The sequence below is a fragment of the Loxodonta africana genome, chromosome 2 (assembly GCF_030014295.1).
Source record: "Loxodonta africana isolate mLoxAfr1 chromosome 2, mLoxAfr1.hap2, whole genome shotgun sequence".
NCBI classification, from domain to species: domain Eukaryota; kingdom Metazoa; phylum Chordata; class Mammalia; order Proboscidea; family Elephantidae; genus Loxodonta; species Loxodonta africana.
This window is the reverse complement of record NC_087343.1, coordinates 90,672,332-90,697,268: the sequence shown is the minus strand read 5'-3', so window position 1 is coordinate 90,697,268 and position 24,937 is coordinate 90,672,332.

Here is a 24,937-nt window from a genome sequence, read left to right as displayed (position 1 = left end):
CTCTCTACCTAAGAGTTGCATAAAAATCCAATTGTGCCTATTAATCCAGAGGCCTAATAAAAAAGCACCTATGATTTCATAAATTCTGAATGTTGATGACTGCCGGTTTCTCAGGAACATCTGTGAGGAGGCAAATATATTAAGTATTTGCTTAAATACCATTAAATAACATAAAATCCAATGTTCATAAAAAATTCTGAGATTCATAAGAAACTGGTCTACTGCTTTACATTAAAAACATAATATTTTGGGAGAGACGTTTAAAATTTCACCACCTTAAAATAGATATTTTCTGTATTTATTATACAATAATACTTTCTATCTTAACTTAAGGTAACATATACATGTATTGCCGATTGAACTATTTCCCTGTGAATAACTTTAATAGCATTAGCCTTAGTACCAATTTCTTTTTAACTTCAAATTACTCTGATAGACTTCTAGAGGAGAGTCAAAGAAAAGCCAATTTATTTCCTCCCTTCTTCCAATTTTTACCCAAATTTCTCTTCTTCAATGAAGACATCTTATATCAGATTTTGATCAGACAACAGAACAACTAACTCATTGCCACTGAGGGGATTAAGACTCACAGTGACCCTATAGGACAGAGTAGAACCTTCCCAAAGATTTTCCAAGGAATGCCTGGTGGATTTGAACTGCCAACCTTTTGGTTAGCAGCTGTAACACTTAACCGCTGTGCCACCAGGGTTTCCTAACAGAACAACAATATATTTAATAATAGATATGTCACAGATATTTAATGTTTCAAAATTTGGAGGATTGGTTAAACACTCTCAGTGAGAGTTTAGCCTTTATATTTGATGCTGGAGCTTGAAGGCTGCAGGGCAAGTATTTGGGAAGAGAAAATGGATAAAAGGGAGAACAAAGATAAACTGGAACTCTTGAACACAAGCTAGAGCACATAAGGATGAATCAGAACCCATGTCCCTTCCTGTTACCTCTGATTGGGATGGTGTGGGTGTCCTGCTTAAGAAACTGCTGCCCTTTATCATGGAGCTAAACACATACCTGTTGCAGGAGCCATAGAAGCTGAAGGAGGATGTAGTTGCAGGCTAAGCTGCTACCGCACAATTACTAGCTGAGCTAGCAGAAAGCACAACACAGATGAGCTACAAAAGGGGCCTGATGACCTTACCACAACTATCCACACAAAAAGTCAATACAGTTGCTGCTTTATTTTTGCCTAATGAAGCATGTTTTACTTCAAAATACCTCTTATGGCCTACACTAATCAGGAACTGATAGGGGAGGAAATTTCAGGAAAAATATTTAGCTTAGCTAAATTAACACATTACAAAGTCAATGCACCCCACCCCTTCTCATTTAATAACCATACATATAACTTTATACCACACTAATCTCCAATAAAGAAAGTAACAAAATCATGCTTTCACCTAACATGATAGAACTATCTTGGGTACAACCAATTCCGAAAAGATTCAGTTCTTTTTTTGTTTTTTGGATTATGTTTATTATTCTTCTAGCTAATTCATACTTCCTTTTCCATATCCTGAAAGTTAAATACTGAAATAAAAATTAAGTGCTGTTAAGAAATCTTATGATAGGTGGATTAGAAGCAGAAATAAAACAAAAATTTTATATATACACGTACACTCATACAAATATATCAAAATGAGGAAGAAATAATTATAACTATTGTAGTTCTTATAGTTATAAATGGGCTTGTGGTCATAGTTTGTATTTATATCTACCTTTTTGTATTACCTATTTCACATTTTCTTTGCCTTCACCAAGAATCTCAGCTAGTCATGATTCTTTGCCTGGTGGGATAACCTAATCATTCAGTCCTGAAGGATCTAGGCCACAAATGGTCTTTCCAGAACTGAATTGTACTTTTGACTTTATTCACAGAACTTGTGGGCATTAAGAGACGCCCCAGGGATCACCTACGTTCCAGACATATTCCTCTGAGCCTAATATTCCCAGTCCTTAGATTGCCTGGATCAATTTCCCAGTCAGGACTGTAATTCTATTTTTTTCCCCATTGATTCACTGGTAGGAGGAACCAAAGGGGTCAGGTTGAAGTCTCAGTGTCTAGTTACATGTAGTCATTATGTCTCTGGTAAGCATTCATCCTTTTTTGAAAGTAAGACCTCTAGAACAGAAAGACCTGAAGTTATAGGAACAGAGCACTTCTTTCTTCCTCAAATATATCACTTTACTAATCATGTTAATAGTGAAGAGAAGTATTTTCCATATTACTCTATAGATTCAGAGATCCATTAAGCTTGGCTATGGGAGAAATAGCACCATATAAAGGCAGTTGATTTACAGCATACACCACATCCTGAAGAACTTTGATCAACATCTGCAAGGGGTCGCCACTTAGATGTGATATAACTCAAAACCCAAACCACACTTGTTGCTCTCAGTCAATTCTGACTCATAGTGAACCTATCAGACAGAGTAGAATTGCCCCATGAGGCTTCCAAGGAGTGGCTCATGAATTTGAACTGCTGATCTTTGATTAGCAGTCGATCTCTTAACCACTGTATCACCAGGGCTCCATAATATAACTAAGAATTTAAAATGAATTTCATTGTTCTATCAATTCATATGTTTCAATGTGATGAAGAGCATATACATCAGTGAATTCCATGAGCCTGAGCCCATTGCCACACCTTATTTACTATGCAATGAGTTGCTTGATCAAAAGCAAAGCTGTATGTGATGCCAAGATGGTGAATATGGTGCTCATATCTATGGAGAGTGATTTTGTCAGAAGCATCGCGGGCATGGAAGGCAAATCCATATGTAAAGTAAATGTATATTCCATTGAGAACTAAGGCCTGCCTCATCCATCAGTTGAACTGACTGCTCATTTCAGGGAATGGTGCCATATCGGGAGCTAAATATTGATTTCTACCATGGGCATATTAGAACTAAATAGCAACTTAATCTAGATCTGCCTTGCTAAGTAGAAATGTTATTTCCTAATGCCATGTTTAAACTCTATTACTGCTGCCATTGTCACTTTGTACATGAGTCAATGATAGGATTGGCTGGGAGCAGGGTCACTGACATTTAAAGAAAGGGTCATGCTAAACAACTAATTATTTAAATACTCCTCTACTGAGCTCACCTTTGATGAGTAATCATATGGAGCACAAATATTATTTCATTCTGTGTCAATTTGGAGAAGTTTATCCATGGATCTCTCTCTCGCTCTCGAATCATTTGCTCTGGGAGAAATTGGCTGCCATATCATAAGGACAATCAAAATTTATGGAGGGGTCCATGTGGCTTCCAACATCCAGTATGCCTGTCAACAGTGAAGTGAATTAGTTATTTAAAAGTGGATCCTCTGCCCCAGTCAAGCCTTCAGAGGACTTCATTGCCAGAGGACATTTTGATTACAACCTCATGAGAGACCAGGAGTCAGAACTACTCAACTGAGCTGCTCCTGATTTCCTAACCCACAGAAACTATGAGATAATTACACCACTACGGTTTGCTATAATTTGTTATTAAGCCTTAGAAATTGATACTTTCAGGGAACTGAGGTGAGCTGAAAGGGTTTAGCTGAGCTATCAGGTGTCAGAGTAACCAATTACAACAATGCACCAAATGAAAATAATTGTCAAGCCTTTAATCACTGTGAAAGCATAAGCAAGAGGTTAAACCCAGAGCCAGCGTTCCCCTGTTCATATTTCCTCAGGAATGGCACCCAGGCAAGGGTCAGGTAAATCAATGCAGGTGTGGGGACCTGTCCCACTGTCAAAAGAGTCCTAAACAAAAGCCTCCTTCAGCTTTATGGACCTAGGGGTTGATGGCAAGGCCTGGGGGAAGGGCTAGGAGTAGAAAAACAATCAGTACTGAGTCAGAGTAGAGAAAAGTGTCTTCAAGACTTCCTCTGCTTCCCTATGATAGGAAGACTTCAGCAGAGGCTACCGAGGAAGGCCTCTGCTAAAGAACCCTGATAAAGACATCTCTGTATAGAGGCGCCTGGGCTAGGAGTGCAGGTGTATATAAAATCATAGCTAGTCAGGGAAGCCTGAGTCCTTGAATACAACACCCTTCAGAGATCATAATGCATTGGATGTACACCAAGTCTGATTGGGGAGGGCAGGCGTCCCCCATAAAGCCTGATAGATAAAGCTTTTATAATTTTTTTTAATTGCTTATGATCAAGACTGAAAAATCAAACACAGCTTTTCAGCCAGAAAAATGGACTCTTCAAGTACATCAATTTACTTAAAGTTAAAACCGGTCCCCTAACACGTAACACTATCCTTCTTCCCTGCCTTATCCTCATTCTGTGCTTTATTTTTCTCTGTACTACAAACAACTGGGTGACATCCTATAAAAAAAAAAAAAAGTTATTATTAACTTTTATTTTCTCTCCCCTCCCTTATTAGAATAAAAATTCCATTGAGGACAGGGCTTATTGACTATTTTGTTCATTGATGCATCTCAGGGACATAAAATAGTATCTGCAACATAGTATATACTCAAGAAATATTTGTTGCATAAAAAAAATAATTAAATGTTATACATAACTTATGTATGACTACTAATTTTATTTCTAATTTATAGATAAGAAAACTGAGTAACAGAGATGTTGTTACTTACCATATGCCATTGATCTATTAAGTGGTAGAGTTGGGATTTACACCATGTTTCCCTGACTTATAAACTGTGCTTTTTACCAGCATGATATATTGCACCTCTTTGTAAAATAATGGCTTTTTGATGAAGTAGAGAGCAGTCTGAGTTTCCTGTTTTGAAATTTTAGTGCAACTCAATGAAATCAAAACTGTGACTGCCACTGGTATGCGCTTTAAGGGGAGGTGATACAAGTACTCTGGATACATCTGTAGGTCTCCCCAGTATGACAGAACGACAGTAAGAGACCAAGTGTGGGTTTGAAGACCTTCCAAGGCTGTAAAACAGTGATGAACATTCCATACCCAGTTAGAACTCCTGGATAACTACTGTCTACTGACAGAGGCAAATCTAAGTTAGGCCAGGTTTAAAACAAACAAACAAAATGAGACAAAAAACAACAACAAATAAGTGCAACTCAGCCTTCTGTCAGCATAACGTGATTGGATTAAGATTAGGTGCTTCCTCTGTAGAGGAAGATAACTCATCCTGAGCCTGTATAACTTTTCATTCACTATGTCTTAAAAAAAAAAAAAAAATACATTTAGTAAAAAATTAGCAGGTGTATTAGTGAAAAACGGACAAGAGACACAAACTCAGATAATAGAAGCAGACAGGAATGACTAAGACATTACATTCTCAGATCTGGACTTTCAATTAACTATGATTAATTTGTCTAAGAAAAGTTGTGACAGGAATAATTTTACCAAAGGACAGAAAACTATGAAAATAATCACCTGGAAATCTCATTTCTGACAAATACAATAACTGAAATTAAGAAATCAATATATAGTTTTAATAATATGTTTTGCAAGAGAGAGAAGATTAATGGATTAGAAGATTATTAGAAAATATTCAAGCTGAAGCATGTAGAGGAAAAGAGAGAAGTAAGAAGGGAAAGAAAGAAAGAAAACAGAGCAGAAATTATATTCAAAGACATAATGGATAAGAATTTTTTGTAATGACAAACACATCAGTTGACATATTCAAAAACATAAATATAGATAGCATAACATTTGCCAGCATCTTTCACGTGTACAGTTCAGTGACACTGATTATATCAAATGTTGTGAAACCATCATCAGTGTCTGTTGCCAAATTTTGCATCACTAAACACAGGAACTCAATGCTTTCTAAACAATGGTTCCCCTTTTCCTCCTCCCTCCCGCCCCTGGTAACCACTATTAAATTTTGACCTTTATGCATTTTGTTCTTTATGATCTCTTTGCAGTTGCCTCTTCTAGGTATTTCATATAAACAAACAAACAAAAAAACTAAACCCATTGCTGTTGAGTCGATTCCAATTCATACCAACACTATAGGACAGAGTAGAACTGCACCATAGGGTTTCTGAGGGGCAGCTGGTGGATTTGAACTGAGGACATTTTGGTTAGCAGCTGAGCTCAGCCGCTGAGCAACCAGGGCTCCATTTCACATAAGTAAGATCATTGTTGCTGTTGTTATGAGACAGAACCCCCATAGTGCTGTATTCTTTACCTGGCTTCCTCCCCTGCAGTGTTGTATTGCAAAATCATTTCCTTTGCTGGGCTCTCCCCCACTCAACTTTGCCTTTGAATACTGTTTCTACTTGGAGGTTATATGTAAATCCCATTGCACCTGCACAGTATGATTAAGAATGTTGCCAACATAACTTGTATGAACTCCCTACTTGTAAACTCCTTTAAAAGTAACCTGCCTACCGACGCTGGGCAAGCAGTCTTGGCAGCAGTAAACTACAACTCGCTCCATTTCCTTGTACAATGAAATAAAGGTGCCTTTTAGTCCTCCCAACTCAGTCTCTCATGTATTGGCCAGTACAAATCATGCTGAGTAAGAACCTGGAATTTCCACCCAGTAATTTTTAACATTTCAGTGCCATCAAGTCAGTTCTGACTCGTAGTGATCCTATATAGAACAGAACAAAACTCTGCCCGGTCCCTCATCATCCTCACAATCCTTGGTGTGCTGGGGCCCATTGTTGCAGTCACTGTGTCAATCCATCTCGTTGAGGGTCTTCCTTTTTTCACTGACCCTCTACTTTACCAAGCATGATGTCCTTCTCCAGGGACTGATCCCTCTTGATAATATGGCCAAAGTATGTGAGACGTAGTCTCACCATTCTTGCTTCCAAGAAGCACTCTGGTTCTACTTCTTCCAAGACAGATTTTTCATTCTTTGGCAGTCCATGATATATCCAATATTCTTCACCAACATCACATTTCAAAGGTGTGTCAATTCTTCTTCCGTCTTCCTTACTCACTGTCCAGACTTCACATGCATGTTAGATGATTGAAAACACCGTGGCTTGGGTCAGGCACACCTTAGTCTTCAAGTTGATGCGTTTGCATTTCAACACTTTAAAGAGGTTTTTTTGCAGCAGATTTGCCAAATGCATCTTTTGATTTCTCCACTGCTGCTTCCATGGCTGTTGATTGTGGATCCCAGTAAAATAAAATCTTACTGACAACTTCAATTCTTTCTCCAATTATCACGATGTTGCTTACTGGCCCAGTTGTGAGGTTTTTCATTTTCTTTATGTTGAAGTGTAACCCATACTGAAGGCTGTGGTCCTTGATCTTCATCAGGAAGTGCTTCAAGTTCTCTTCACTTTCAGCAAGCAAAGTTGTGTCATCTGTATAATGCAGGTTGTTAATAAGTCTTGCTTCAATCCTGATGCCGCTTTCTTCTTCATATAATCCAGGTTCTCAGATTATTTGTTCAGCATACAGATTGAATAGGTATGGTGAAAGGAAACAACCCTGACACACACCTTTCCTGATTTTAAAACACACAGCATCTCCTTGTTCTGTTCCAACAACTGCCTCTTGATCTATGTACAGGTTCCTCACGAGCATAATTCAGCGTTCTAGCATTCCCGTTCTTCACAATATTATCCACAGTTTGTTTTGATCCACACAGCCAAATGCCTCTGCATAGTTGATAAAACACAGGTAAACATCTTTCTGGCATTCTCTGCTTTCAGCCAGGATCCGTCTGACATCAGCAATAATATCCCTGGTTCCAAGTCCTCTTCTGAACCTGGCTTGAATTTCTGGTTGTTCCCTGTCAATATATAATCCTGCAACCCCTTTTGAATGACCTTCAGGTAAATTTTACTTACGTGTGATATTAATGATATTAGTAGATAATTTATGCATTTCTGGATCATCTTTCTTGGGAATAGGCATAAAAATGGATATCTTCCAGTTGGTTGGCCAGGTAGCTGTCTTCCAAATTTCTTGGCATAGACAAGTGAGCACTTCCAGAGCTTCATCTGTTCATTGAAACATCTTAATTGATATTCTCTCAGTTCCTAGAGCCTTGTTTTTCATCAGTGCCTTCAGTGCAGCTTGGAATTCTTCTTTAGTACCGTTGGTTCCTGATCATATGCTATGATCATGGTTGAACGTTGACCAATTCTTTTTGGTATAGTGCCTCTGTGTACTTTTTCCATCTCCTTTTTGATGCTTCCTGTGTTGTTTAGTAGTTTAACAAAGAAGGAGGATCAGTAGTTGAAAAATATGGTCTTGGTGATAGAAAGGATGCCAGAGACCGCATGATAGGATTTTGCAAGACAAACGGCTTCTTCATTGGAAATACCATTTTTCAACAGCATAAATGGAGACTCTACACATGGATCCCGCCAGATGGAATACACTAGGAATTAAATGGACTACATCTGTGGAAGGAGACGATGGAAAATCTCAATGTCGTCAGTCAGAACAAGGCCAGGTTCCAACTGCAGAACAGACCATCAGTTGCTCATATGTAAGTTCAGGTTGAAACTACAGAAAATTAGAATAAGTCCACATGAGCCAAAATATGACTTTGAACAGATCCCACCTGCATTTAGAGGCCATCTCAGGAATAGATTTGATGTGTTGAACACTAATGACCAAAGACTAGATGAGTTGTGGAATGTTATCAAGGACATCATCAAAGAAGAAAGCAAGAGATCACTGAAAAGACAGGAAAGAAAGAAAAGACCAAAATAGATGTCAGAAGAGACTGAAACTTGCTCTTGAACTTTGAGTAGCTAAAGCAAAAGGAAGAAATGATGAAGTAAAAAAGTTGAGCAGGAGATTTCAACGAGTGGCTTGAGAAGACAAAGTAAAGTATTATAATGACATGTGCAAAGACCTAGAGATAGAAAATCAGAGGTGGAGAACATGCTCTGCATTTCTCAAGCTAAAAGAAATGAAGAAAAAAATTCAACCTACCAGTTGCAATATTGAAGGATTGTAGGGGAAAATATTAAGTAAGATCATATAACATATATATTTAGAAACTCTGGTAGCATAGTAGTTAAGAGCTACGGCTGCTAACCAAAAGGTTGGCAGTTAGAATCCACCAGGTGCTCCTTGGAAACAGTATGGGGCAGTTCCACTCTGTCCTATAGGGTCACTGTGAGTCAGAATCGACTTGTCGGCAACGAGTTTGGTTTGGTTTATATATATATATATATATGTACATATATATAATGTACATATATGTATATATAAAACCAAACCCATTACCATCAAGTCAATTCTGACTCATAGCAACCCTAAAGGATAGAGTAGGACTGCCCCATAGAATTTCCAAGGAGCGCCTGGTGAATTCGAACTGCTGGCCTTTTGGTTAGTAGCAGTAACTCTTAACCACTATGCCACCACAGTTTCCACATATAGATACACATACATATATATGTGTATATGTATATATTAAGATAGATTAAACTATCTTTATATAAAAATTTTTTTGTATATAGTATATATATAAAAAGATCATAAAACAAATATATATGTATATGTTACTGACTTACTTCACTCAACACAATGTTCTCAAAGCATACACAGAAACTCAGTGCTTCCTAAGCAATGATTTCCCTTTTTCTCTTCCTTCCCACTCCTGGTAGCCACAACTAAACTTTGATCTCTATAAATTTTCCTATTCTAGGTATTTCATTAAGTGAGGTTATACAATATTTGTCTTTTTGTCATTGACTTACCTCACTCTACACGATTTCAAGGTTCATCCATGTTGAAGCATGAATCAGGACCACATTTCTCTTTATGACTGAGTAATACTCTATTGCATGTGTATACCACATTCGTTTTCTACTCATCTGTTAATGGGCATTTGGGTCGTTTCATCTTTTAGCTATTGTGAATAATGCTGTGATTAATATTAGTGTACATGTGCCTGTTCGCATTGCTGTTTCCAAGTGTCTTGAGTATATAACTAAGAATGAAATTGCTAGTGGAATTGTTGGGCCATATGGTAGTTCTATGTTTAACTTTTTGAGGAACTACCAAACCATTTAGCGCAGCAGCTGGGCCTTTTTGCACTCTTACCAGCAATGGTTCCAATTTCTCCACATTCTTGCTAACAATTGTTCTTTTTTGTTTTTGTTTGTTTTGTTTTAATTATGGCTGTCTTAGTGGTCATGAAGTGATATATAATTGTGGTGTTGATTTGCATCTCCCTGGTATCTAATGACATGGAGTATCTTTACTATGTCTTTTTGAGTTCTAGTTTTGTCTCTGTGTTAATTCTGTAAAAATTGCACTTATTAAGTATGATTTGGCACTATTCAATTCAGCCTTCTTCAGTCAGATACTAGTCTCTATGACCTAACCTCAAACATCAGGGGACTTTTCTTACCTTCTCTCCATAGTGTCTCTCACACTGTACTCCAACAGCTACATGGTATAGGCCTAGGAATCTGCAGCTCAGTCAACATTCAACTAACAGTGAGATGGCTATTTCTCCTCTTGCAAACTCACAGAATCTTTATGAGTCCTTCTTTTGGGGCCTCTCTCAATGGACTAGAATTATAGGAGGTGCAGAATTAAGGAAAAAAAAAAAAACTCTACCAAACTAGTTATGTTGTTTCTGTTAGGTGCCGTCAAGTCGGTTCTGATTCATGGAGACTCTATGCACAACAGACCGAAACACTGCCTGGTCCTGAGCCATCCTTAAACAATCGTTATTATGCTTGAGCTCATTGCTGCAGCCACTGTGTCAATCCACCTCGTTGAGGGTCTTCCTCTTTTCCACTGACCCTGTACTATGCCAAGCATGATGTCCTTCTCCAGGGACTCATCCCTCCTGACAACATGTCCAAAGTATGTAAGACGCAGTCTCGCCATCCTTGCCTCTAAGGAGCATTCTGGCCACACTTCTTCCAAGACAGATTTGTTTGTTCTTTTGGCAGTCCATGGTATATTCAATATTCTTCACCAACACCACAGTTCAAAGGTGTCAACTCTTCTTCAGTCTTCCTTATTCATTGTCCAGCTTTCACATGCATATGATGCAATTGAAAACACCATGGCTTGGGTCAGGTGTACCTTAGTCTTCAGGATGACATCTTTGCTCTTCCACACTTTAAAGAGGTCCTTTGCAGCAGATTTACCCAATGCAAGGCGTCTTTTGATTTCTTGACTGCTGCTTCCATGGCTGTTAATTGTGGATCCAAGTAAAATGAAATCCTTGACAACTTCAATCTTTTCTCTGTTTATCATGATGTTGCTCCTTGGTCCAGTTGTGAGGATTTTTCTTTTCTTTATGTTGAGGTGCAATCCATACTGAAGGCTGTGGTCTTTGATTTTCATTAGAAAGTGCTTCAAGTCTTCTTCACTTTCAGCAAGCAAGGTTGTGTCATCTGCATAACGCAGGTTGTTAATGAGTCTTCCTCCAATCCTGATTCCCTGTTCTTGTTCATATAGTCCAGCTTCTCGTATTATTTGCCCAGCATACAGATTGAATAGGTACGGTGAAAGAATACAACCCTGACACACACCTTCCCTGACTTTAAACCAATCAGCATCCCCTTCTTCTGTCTGAACAACTGCCTCTTGATCTATAAAAAGGTTCCTCATGAGCACAATTAACTGTTTTGGAATTCCCATTCTTCGAAATGTTATCCATAATTTGTTATGATCCACACAGTCCGATGCCTTTGCGTAGTCAATAAAACATAGGTAAACATCCTTCTGGTATTCTCTGCTTTCAGCCAGAATCCATCTGACAACAGCAATGATATCCCTGGTTCCACATCCTCTTTTGAAACCGGCCTGAATTTCTGGCAGTTCCCTGTTGATATACTGCTGCAGCTGTTTTTGAATGATCTTCAGCAAAATTTTGCTTGTGTGTGATATTAATGATATTGTTTTATAATTTCCACATTTGGTTGGTTCACCTTTCTTGGAAATAGGCATACTTGTGGATCTGTTCCAGTCAGTTGGCCAGGAAGCTGTCTTCCATATTTCTTGGCATAGACGAGTGAGCACCTCCAGCACTGCATCTGTTTGTTGAAACATCTCAATTGATATTCCATCAATTCCTGAAGCCTTATTTTTTGCCAATGCCTTTGGAGCAGCTTGGACTTCTTCCTTTAGTACCATCAGTTCCTGATCATATGCCACCTCTTGAAATGGTTGAACACTGACTAATTCTTTTTAGTATAATGACTCTGTGTATTCCTTCCATCTTCTTTTGATGCTTCCTGCGTCATTTAATATTTTCCCCATGGAATCTTTCACTATTGCAACTGGAGGCTTGAATTTTTTCTTCAGTTCTTTCAGTTTGAGAAACACTGAGCGTGTTCTTCCCTTTTGGTTTTCCATCTCCAGCTCTTTGCACATGTCATTATAATACTTTGTCTTCTCGAGACACCCTTTGAAATTTTCTGTTCAGTTCTTTTACTTCATCAATTCTTCCTTTTGCTTTAGCTACTTGATGTTTGAGAGCAAGTTTCAGAGTCTCCTCTGACATCCTTCTTGGTCTTTTCTTTCTTTCTTGTCTTTTCAGTGACCTCTTGCTTTCTTCATGGATGATGTCCTTGATGTCATTCCACAGCTCCTCCGGTCTTCGGTCAGTAGTGTTCAATGCATTAAATCTATTTTTCAGATGGTCTGTAAATCCAGGCGGGATATACTTAAGGTCATATTTTGGCTCTTGTGGACTTGCTCTGATTTTCTTCAGTTTCAGCTTGAACTTGCATATGAGCAATTGATGGTCTGTTCCACCATCGGTCCCTGGCCTTGTTCTGACTGATGATATTGAGCTTTTCCATTGTCTCTTTCCACAGATGTAGTCAATTTGATTTCTGAGTGTTCCATCTGGTGAGGTCCATATGTATCGTCACCGTTTATGTTGGTAAAAGAAGTTATTTGTGATGAAGAAGTCATTCGTCTCTCAAAATTCTATCGTTCGATCTCCAGCATTTTTTCTGTCACCAAGGCCATATTTTCCAACTACTGACCCTTCTTCTTTGTTTCCAACTTTTGCTTTCCAATTGCCAGTAATTATCAATGCACCTTGACTGCATGTTCAATCAATTTCAGACTGTAGCAGCTGATAAAAATCTTCTAGTTCTTCATATTTGGCCCTAGTGTTTGGCGTGTAAATTTGAATAGCAGTCTTATTAACTGGTCTTCATTGTAAGTGTATGGATATTATCCTATCACAGTGTTGTACTTCAAGATAGATCTTGTAATGTTCTTTTGGGCGATTAATGCAGCATCATTCTTCTTCAAGTTGTCATTCCCAGCACAGTAGACTATATGATTGTCCTATTCAAAATGGGCAATACCAGTGCATTTCAGTTCACTAATGCCTAGGATTTTGACTTTTATGCATTCCATTTCATTTTTGCCGATTTCCAATGTACTTTGTACATTCCAGGTTCTGATTATTAATGGATGTTTGCAGCTGTCTCTTCTCTTTTTGAGTCATGCCACATCAGTGAATGAAGGTCCCGAAAGCTTTACTCCATCCATGCCATTAAGGTCGACTCTACTTTGAGGAGGCAGCTCTTCCCCAGTCATCTTTTGAGTGCCTTCCCACCTGGGAGCTTATCTTCCAGCACTGTATCAGACAGTGTTCTGCTGCTATTCATAAGGTTTTCACTGGCTAATGCTTTTCAGAAGTAGACTGCCATGTCCTTCTTCCTAGTCTATCTTAGTATGGAAGCTCTGCTGAAACCTGTCCTCCATGGGTGACCCTGCTTGTATCTGAATACCGGTGGCATAGCTTCCAGCATCATAGCAACACGCAAGTCCCCACAGTATGACAAACTGATAGACACATGTGGGAAACTAGTTATAGGTTACAGAATTCCCTTGAAAGAAGCCCTTCCTTTACTTAATTGCTTGTTTCATCTAAACTATAGGGTTGATGATCACTAGATCATTTGGCCGTCTCTCATTAAATCCTTTGAGTATGTGACTATATTTCTTTTTAGAATTTGGAGAGATATTTTATTAATTTTTTCTAACTTTGAGACTTTAGCAGAAATTCTGAGGCAATAATAAAAATTCCATTTTATAGCCTATTCAATCTGAAGGAAACATAACACTGTCAAGAGGTATCAGTAACAACATACCTACTGATCACCAGCTGTATCCATCACTAAGGAGAAGACCAAAAACAAAAAAAGCCATTGCCATTGAATGGATTCAGACTCATAGTGACCCTATGTGAGAGGGTAGAACTGCCCCATAGGGTTTCTGAGGCTGTAATCTTTAAAGAAGAAGACTGCCAAATCTTCCTCCTGCAGAGTGGCTGATGGATGCAAACTGCCTAGCTGTGAGTTAGCAGCCAAGTGCTTAACCACTGCACCACCAGGGCTCCTAGAAGAAGACTAGGCCATGAAAATGCTTGTCTCATGGCAGGAAGTAGGACACTGAGGTAGATGGACTTTGGTGCCATTATTTGTTTTGTGATTACTCTCTATATCTTTTTAATTTTTTTTTTTTAACTTAAGAGCCTGGTGGTATTACTAGTATTCATTTGATCATTCCAATTGGACAGGATATTTTAGGGTGTATTAAGAGAAAATGTATCCACCTTGGCTTCTCTGGCTAGCTTGAGGGTTATCTAAGCATTTAAATAAAAGTTCAGATTAAAAAAAAAAGTGCCTCCCCAGCTTGATATAACAAAGTAAAATCATTTTTTTTAATATTTGCTAGAAATGTGAGGAAAAACCCTAAAAAAAACTATTCATATTTTGTAAAATAGTAAAGATATTTCACTGGCATATTTAATATTAATGACTTTCTTAAATGTCTAAATTCCACTGATATCTTTTTAAAATATTGTGTTGTATATCTGTTATACTGGTGAGTAAAAAGTAAATAAATAGTAGGCTTTATATGGCTTAAATTTAGTTTTAGCTTCTACTAATTTTATCCATCTAAGGAATGCTTTTATGAAGGGAATGCTATTATGAAATCTTGAAAATATCATTAGATAATCTCTTAAAACTAATGAAAGATATTAGTAAAATGCACTAGGGACTTAGCTTTAAAAAATCAATTAGTTAATACCCATAAATTGGTTGCCTCTTAAGAAAAGTCAACAATATTGACTCATTTTTCAAAAACTGCTCTTATTCTGAACAATGCTAGAAATTAAATGAAAATATTTGTAACTATCCTTTCACATTAAGCTGTTGAGTTTAAGAAGAAAATGAGATGGGTGTCATAAGATAATAATTTTATGTGCCACTAAAAAGCAATGATACAGGGTGTAATAACAGTGACATGACCTGCTATCATCAAATGGCAGTCATTTTCATGTTTTTTTTTTCTTTCATCTTATAATTTACATGATCTTAGATAATCCGCATTGAAATAATTACAACACCATATAGTAACTGTTGACAGTTTTACTTAGAGGATTACAATCAGATTATAAATTCTGACCCCACCTCTAACCGTATGACAACTCAACCTGTCTGACCTCAGCTTCCTGGTGTGCACTCACTTCATCTTTGTGCTGTTTCAACTAAGAGTTCAGATTGCATATGTAACCATGCTTTGAAAATTGAAATGTGCTATGCCATTGAGAGATATCAAGAATTTGAATGTTAGTTGCTGTTGTTAGGTGCCATTGAGTTATTTCTGACTCATAAGGACCCTATGTACAATAGAAGGAAACACTGTCTGGCCCTGCGCTGTCCTCACAACTGTTGCTACTTTTGAGCTCATTGTTGCAACCACTGTGTCAATCCATCTCATTGAGGGTCTTCCTGTTCTTCACTGACCCTCTGCTTTACCAAGCATGATGTGCTTCTCCAGGGACAGGTCCCTCCTAATAACATGTCCAAAGTATGTGAGATGAAGCCTTATCATTCTTGCTTCTAAGGAGCACTCTGGCAATACTTCTTCCAAGACAGTTTTGTTTGTTCTTCTGCCAGCCCGTGGTAAGTTCAATATTCTTTGCCAACACCACAGTTCAACAGCATCAATTCTTTGGTCTTCCTCATTCATTGTCCAGCAACTTAAAATGTCATATCTTGGGTCAGGCACACCTTAGTCCTTGAAGTGACATCTTTGCTTTTTAGCACTTTAAAGAGGTGAGTCTGAAAGCTCTACTAAAACCTGTCCAGCATGGGTAATCTGCTGGTATTTGAAATTCTGGTGGCATAGCTTCCAGCATCAGAGCAACACGCAAGCCACCACAGTATGACAAACAACAGAGCAGTAGTGGAATATTATATTTGAATATGTGACATACAATGTCTTCTTATTGTTTTAAGAAGTAGCTTTTATTTTCACATGGGATTATCACATATTTTATATCCTTTGCCATCAATAGTGTTCTTTATCTTCTCAACTTACTGTCTGAGACTCCCTAATATTTTATGCACAAGTGATAGAAAATGAGAATTTAGCCCAGTTTCTTTATGAAGAATTTTTATCATTTTTCCTGTGTCCTGCAAGACATTTGCTTAATTTTAGACATTCCAATTTTTTACTTGCTACTTTTGTGAAGTTGATATGGCAATTTATTCTACTCTTTCCTGGGATATGAACATAAGTGGCCAACAGTCAGAGGGTTAGAGAGGAAAGAGAATTGCTTGAATTTAATCCTGAATCTATTATTCATCATATACATATATATATATATATAATAGATTTTCGTACAAGTGTCTTAATGGCTGATATTATAAGATATTATAAGAGTAAATTTGTTGTAAAGCCTTCAATTTTTTTCCTGGGAATTCCTTACTTTTTTCCCCACTGTAACCATTTTAATAGCATGCACTGAAGTGTCTATTAGCATTACCATTCTCTACACTTGTTTTGGTGAATATATTTTACGTTTACTTGGTTAAATTTCATTTTGCCCTAAGGTTAAGTTTTTCACACAGAGATTTAGTTTGTAACTATTATATTTCAATTTGGCCACAGTAAACCCTAAATGTTAAGAAGAATAGCTGAGTCTTTATCTTATGGTTTCATGCTCCCAATTCTGGTCTTAGAACTCTGAGCTGCTAGGATTTCACAGGCTGTTACTACTCTCACAAAAGCCCCTGCCATTGGCTATATCAGAGAGACATTTAATTAGTCAGAGATACTGAGGATTTAAAACTGTCTAATGCATGTGTTTGTAACTACTCGGAATGTGTTTTATAGAAGATATTTCTTCTCTAGATGCATAGAACAAATATGGATGCATAACTCATTCAAATAGAGAAAATGCCATTGAAAATAATTGATTATTGTTTCCATAGAAATCCAGTATCATATCACAATGAGTTTTGTCTAACATTGTGAACACTATATTGTCTGATTGGAAGATACATCTATCTTACTAATCACTCTATACTTTTTGAAATAATCTCATCTTTTCTGTGTGTACTATACTTGTTTTGAAATGTCTTCTTAGTACACACCTCCCAAGCTTTTAACAAAAATCTCTGCCCACAGAAAAGGCTTGCACCTTGGCAGCTAGGCTGTACTATGAGATTTGTCCCTTGTCACAGCTGACTTGTCCAGACCCCTATTTGAAGTTAGGCCAATCCTAAATTTCTTTCTATAAATTTGAAATTGGGAGAGAATAACTTCATTCTGTCTCTGTTAATGCTGCTGAAGTGCAAAGTGTGACAAAGGTGGATTAAGATGGTTAATTTGTCTCTGGGCATGCTAAAGTCCAAAATAATCCATGTGCTAAGGGAGAAGAATGAAACACGTGTGGAGAAATGCAGAGCAAAGAGACTATGTGTACCAGAATTGACAGAGAGCAAGCTCGTTTTCTTATTTACAAATTTTTTATTCCAGTTCCTGATGAGGCTTAACTCTACTTCCTGCCATTGGGTTTCATGTGCATAAGCTAGCACATAAGCTAATTGGAATGGGTTTCTAATATTTCCTTCCAAAAGAGCTTTGACTATACTCTCATGTCTCAGCATGAAATGACCATTTACTAATAAGGCTCAATATTAGAGAGAAGAGAATACTTTTAATTACGAGGTCAGGTTTACTTAGAATTACAGGATAGTCAAGCTGAACTGGATTCCAGGGATAATCTAATCTAATGAAGTTACCTCTTTTGCCATCTCCCCATACACAAATGAGAAAACTAAATCATAAAAAAAAAGGTACTAAATTCATTTTTTTCTTCTTTTTTACAATTAATTTTACCATGGAAATAGATTATTTTTTTTTTCTTTTTTACTTTCATAGAATGGGATATAATTGGTTTCTTTGTAAACCAATAAAAAAATCATTAACATCTTGGTTACATAACTAAATTACAATCTGACTACATACATGCCATTTACCTCTCTTGAAGGACTACTATCTTGTTTATAAAATGCAAGTATTAATACATATCACCAAATTGAGCAGATGTGGTAAAGACCAAATGAGGGTTATTTATAAGTGGATAGTATATAATATAGTGAGATAGATATGACCACCTGGAGTGATGGAAGACACCTAAAAGTGAAAAATATTGAGTCTTTGCAGCAATTCAAGAAAGAGAAGGACAATAAGAACTCGGTTTGAACCCCAGCTACATCAAAATTGATTGAAATAAATCTATATTTATCACATATACTAGAAATAAAATTGTAACCTACCAAATCTGTCTGTAGGAATCTTAATATCTATGTCATCTATATTTATATATACATCTGTGTCTGTATCTATATCTATCTATATCTAGAATGCAAGCAAATTAATGTTTCTTATGAGTAGTTAAAAAAAGCTGAGTCGGAATCGACTCGACGGCAGTGGGTTTGGGTTTTATGAGTAGTTAGGAGCCCCAGTGGTGCAGTGGTTAAGAGATAGGCTGTTAACCAAAAGGTCGGCAGTTAAAATCCACCAGCCTCTTCTTGGAATCCCTATAGGGCAGTTTTACTCTGTCCTACAGGGTTGCTATGAGTTGGAATCGACTTGAGTGCAACAGGTTTGTTTTGTTTTGTTTTGTTTTGTGATGAAAAGACTACTCTTGACAAATACAGGATAGGAGACAAAAGATAAATACAAATACAAATAAAAAAAAATACTACTTTTTTTTTTAATTCCCTGGCAGACATTTCTGAGAATCGTTGCATGAGACTCCTAAACAAAGTCCCAGTGAATTGAGTACCATAACGAGTTGTTTTTGTTGTAGTTCTTAGTCGCTGTCAAGCTGATTCTGATTCCTGCCTACCCAGTGTGTTACAGAGCAGAACTTCTCCGTAAGGTTTTCTAACTTGTGATCTTAATGAGCAGATCACCAGGCCTTTCTCAGCTGTACCTCTGAATGGGTCGAACCACCAACTTTTAGGTTACAATCAAGTGCAAACCATTAGTGCCACCTAGGGACCTTTTCCAATAAAGAGTAGCAGTAACCAATTTAATAATGCACCTTTCTCTGTGTTACTGCCTTTGCATCTTACTTGGGCATGTGCGATAACTTCTACATAAACTATCTGCAAGTGAGTTGTTGTCTCAAGCTTGATATTCAGGAAACCTAGATTGAGAAAGTCAGTCTCTGGAGTAGATCTAGAAAGCAGATTTGCATAATGGGATTGAGGAGCTAGATCACTCAGATATTTTGTAACTGTTTAGTAAGTCTTGGTAAAGGAAATGACAAGTTTAGATGAGTCAACTACCAACTCAAGGTTTGCTGTGCATGCCACAATGTCTCCCTACCAACTTTTAAGGAAATCCACATGGAAAAGCAGTGTCAGGATCTATTTGTAAAAGAGGGATATGTAAAGAACTCTGGATTACAGCTTTGAGAGGTCACTCATGTCAGATTTAGGATACAACATTTAAAAAGGGAGGACCCTGAAGACTAGGATGAAGCAAGAGCTAGGTGGGCCTCTGCATCTTTCCTACCACTTTTTCTAAAAAAAGAGTCAGAGAACATGGTGAGGATCTTTAGAGCTTGTAGGCAGCATATCCTATACTTGGTAATATTTCTTTGATCCATTACTGGAAGATTCCAAAGGCTATAAGATTAGATTATACCTAAGATTATAAGAGGGCTTGATGCCACAGTCAGGCTGTGGTGTAAGCTTCTTGACAACTGAGGCCATATGATTTGATGGAGCTAAAAGTGTAAGACTTCTGTATGGAGGTTCTCATTGTTCAGCAGGACATTCTCCACATGATTTTTAGGATTTGGGAATAAGGCATCATACTGGGGGGGGGAGGGGAACCTTGTTTCTGTTTGAAAAATGATTTTTGACATATTCTAAGAACCTAATAGAAACTGAGTATCTGAACAAAGAATACCAAGTGACCCTGTGACCAAATTGTTCACCTAAGCTTCTTATTGTCAGATCCATGGTGTTACAACATCAGGCAGGAATAGCAGCTATCCATTCCACAGTGGAAATGTACATTCAGGTTTGGGCAACAACAGTATCACAAGACAGTAAATTACGTGAAATAGTGGCAGTCTTATGGGACCTACTTCTATCATGCCATTTCCTCTACCTCAGCTCATACCTATGGTTCAATCCCCTATGATCAACTGAGAGAGAAAGAAAAAAAATATCAAGCCCGTTTCACAGGTAACCAGTGTAATATATCAGTATTAGCTCTAAACTTTAAGGAGTCTTTAAAGCACTGGGGTGAAGGGAAGAAATGAGCAGACCTCCAAAGAGTCCACTTTGAAGGGAGACATGGCCTGAGGAATAGATGTAACCCCTGGGCAGTGAGGAATGCCTTGTTGGTTGGTCAAGGTCTGGAAGTATCAACACTAGAAGATCAAAAACAAAGAAGTCTGGGGAAGAAACATGTACATGGACCTCTAGGAGTGGGCCCAAGTGTATTAATGTACACCAGAAATTATCTACTAGAGGAGACACTCAACAGCCATCTAGATGTAAGTCAGCCACTCTTCTCAGCAAATCCAGTGCATTCAAAACTAGCAATGAACAAAATGGCCTTGGTAGTATGTATAGAAGCTATTTTGGGGGCGAAAATTGTAGACACTCTACTCTCCAAATCTGATTCAGCTTCTGCCACTACTGAATGTTCAACTTTCTTGAAACAAAAAATCAACTCCGTGCCCTGGATTTAGTACCATGACTTAAAGAGACCAGGTACTCATGTAATGGTCTGATTTCCTCAGATCCTTCCTACCCTATAAGAACAGCAATGTATTCATACTCTAATCAACACATGCTGCTGATATGGGTTCACCTCATTTTCTGCAATATTTTTACCCGTGCCATCATCCAAGAACAAAAGTAATAGATAGTCTCTTGCATAATGTTACCTCGGAACCAGGAGTTCGTTTTATGAGACTTGATTATTGAATCTACTTGTGATGCAAGGGGTCTATCATAATAGAACTATAAAATGGGCTTAACATCAGCTCAGAGAAATTTATTTTACTCTAAAATTTTACTTCCGAGTTGTATAACAAGGAGGTCATCTCAAATATGGGAAATTGTTTTTCACGGAAATTATCTATTTGAAATAGAATATTTAAATTTATATAAATATATGCTAGAAAGTGACAGATGAGTAACTTGAAATTTCATTATTAAAAATATTTATGAATGTATGTAATAATAGAAAAGGTTCTATTAAATTTTAAATAATGACAGGATATAAATTGTATAAGCATTAAGATTAAAACTGAATTAGAAATAAACCATGCCAAGAAAAATTTATAAACTGATATTCTAAATTATTAATGGTGCCTGTGGGTGGGTGATGTGAGTGAGTGGCATTTCTTTTATTTATGCCTTTTGATATTATCCAAATTATCTTTAACGTATAGACATTACATTTATAATAAAAAATAAGTACTTAAAGACAGTTAACATATTTATCACTGGAAAAGGAGAGATAGGCACAATCAGTCCTAAATCTTTATTCTTTATGTGTGGGGTGATGCAATGTGTTTGTTTTTCTCTTAGGTTTTAGAATATGATGATCATAGTGTCACAGTGTTTTCTGCTGAGAAAAGATGGAGAATACAGAAAGCAAACAACCTACAGAAGGGGCTTAGCAAGATGACCCTAGAGGAGAGATAAATAATGTATTTTCTTTGCCTAAAAATAAACATATTTTCCAGAGGAATACCAAAGGACATCAATAACAACATAAGAAGTTGTTAATAGTACTGCTGATTTTAAGAATTATTTTAAAAATTATTAATAACCAAAGCTGTTTGGAGACTAGATTTACAGAGAGGCTTCTTGGAATATCAAGAATACATCAAGAATACATTTTAGGCCTCTGCCATAATCTTTTTGATTGAGTTTGTACACTCCTAAAGAGAAGGAAAAAGAAGACTCTATAATATTTTATGAAGACTGTTTCAAGAAGTAAGCAAGCACCTTAACCAAAAATTATTAGTTTTTTGAGCCTTACCTTAAAAAAAAAATTAAAGTTAGTAGAACTGGATCAGTGATGTTAATTAATCCCTCCTGCATTATAGAACAATCCTTATTTACTGAGATAACTATAAAAAGTTTTTTAAATATATTTCTTCAAAAATTTATCTCTACAAAGAATTGTGATATTCTGTTACCAACACTATTGACTTGCTCTCTGAGTTAGGAGAGAAGACCTGAACTTTCCAAATTTCAGTTTTTCTACCAAAAAACCAAACCAAACCCAGTGCTGTCGAGTCGATTCTGATTCACAGTGACCCTATAGGACAGAGTAGAACTGCCCCATAGAGTTTCCAAGGAGCACCTGGTGGATTCGAACTGCTGACCCTTTGGTTAGCAGCTGTAGCACTTAACCACTACACCACTAGGGTTTCCTCAGTTGTCCTAGGGATTTAGTATTCATAAAACCCAAAGGGATCAGGGAATCAGCAATTGACAGAAGATGTGAGAAAATTACAACAATACATATGAGTTCAAAACAGTGGATCTAAGAAATAAGGCACTAATTCATAAGTCAAGAGATTCAAGACCTTAAACATTGTCAAACTTATAGAAGGAGGTGTTGGGATTCTGGAAAACATAAATGAAATAAGAAGATAGTACAGCAACTTGGTTACGAGTGTGGGTTCTGCTGTGAAATTACATAAGTTCAAATCTAAGCCTTTCCTAACTGTGTATACATGGGAAAGCTCTTAAGCATTTAAAATCTTGTTCTTTTTATTTTTAATATTATGGTTAAGAGAAGTACTGTGCCCACGCAACTACGTCAAAGATGTAAAAAAAAGGTTGTATATAGTACCTGGCCTCTTTAAAAAACAACAATAAATATTAGCAGCTTTGAAAGATCTGTTTGGATTGCTCATCTAGCTAACTGAAGGTCTCTGTTCCGGCCCATATTAGCATGAATTACTCTTGATGGAGAGAAGTGTTATTTCCCCCTCAAGTTAGAATTTCAGAAAATTTGGGCTTTAATCCTCAAAAAAAAAGAAAAATGTTGTAACATCCTAAAATATATTTCCTATATCCTCATAATGAACTTTTTTCCTGTAATGCATTAAACTATATCTAAGACACAATTTTTCAAAAAAAAAAAAGCTAAGCTATTTCTAGAAATAAACTAACTAGGACAAAGCTTAAATTTTTTTGTTAAGAAACTTTACTTTTAATAATAAAGTCTCAGGAAATAGGAATAGGTGCTTAATATAGATGTTTGATGAATGAATAAACGAGTAAGTGGATTGATAAATGAATAAACGAGCAAATTAATTAAAGTAAGTGAGTGTGCAGAAAGAATACAATCTTGTTTGAATGCATCATCACTAAATTGTGTTAGAAAGGAGTACTAATGAATCTGTTGTTTCAAATATGTGGGGTCTTTTTTTTTTTTTATTAACAGTGAAATAAGGAAGGGCTAAGGATTAAAATCTTTTACAGAATGTCTTTATAAGATATTGAAAAATGTTTGGGCCCACACAGTGTGACCTCAGAAGACAGGCCTGGCGTTCTACTTCCATTAGGTCGCAACCCTGAAAACCCTATAGAGCACAGTTCTACTTTAACATACATACATGTGTTCTCCATTAGTCAGAATCTACTCAACAACAACAGCTTGATGAAATTTGTAATTACTACTAGATATTGAAAATATCAAGTTAATAAATGCTGAAGAGTGAGAAAATTGAGGAGGAAATTTTAAAAAATAGAAAAAAGGGCAATTAGGTAAAGAAAAATAAGAGATAATTGTCTATTGCTTTGTTTGAGCACACAGTTATGTAGCATTAGACCTGAACTATCAAGCCTATTAGCACAATATATATTGTACTAGTCATTTACGATTTGACAACCAAATATCTGGTTAATAATCAAATATTATTTATATCTTAGTGAGTCAAACTGTTGACCAGTTGTCAAGATTTAGTAACTTTCAGCAATATACACTCTGACTATAAAAAATTTAGTCATGTGCCACACAATAATGTTTACCTGAGTTAGTTACCTTTTACTCTGTTGTAATGACTATTTCATCAGAAACAAGCCAAACAAACCAAGGTCAAAAAGGGGTTGGCAAACAAGATGCGTATTAATTGTTTAATGAGAAACTGATTTGCTCTGTAAACCTTCACTGAAAGTGCAATAAAAAAAGAAATAATCTACACATTTTCTAGAACAGTTCTCTCTTATCTCCTGCAAATGTTTCACACTCATTCCTAATAAATAATATGTTAGGCAAATAAATTTAAAAAAATGCAAAAATGTTAATACCACTTTAATATTGCATAAGGGTTCTATATTTTAAATCAAAATGAATGCACTGTTTTTCTCAGGGTTAAAACAGAGCTTTTACTGGAACGTATTTCATAAACTTGGACATCTTCTATATTACCTGGGCATTTGTAGTTATTTAACATATAGCATCTTACAATGGGAGAATACAAGCATTTGTAAATTTTTTTTTCAAATCCTCAGATAATGGTCAAAATGTCAAATCGATACATAGAATCACTAGGTAAAATGTTTATTAACATAATCCTTGTTTAAAGAAAACACTGAATGATTGTGAATAGCACACTCAAGTATTTAGCTACTGTGGGAAATTAAGCTACTGAAGAATGCAGTAAACAAGTATCAAAATTTAACATATTTACTTCTTCCTACAATGTCACA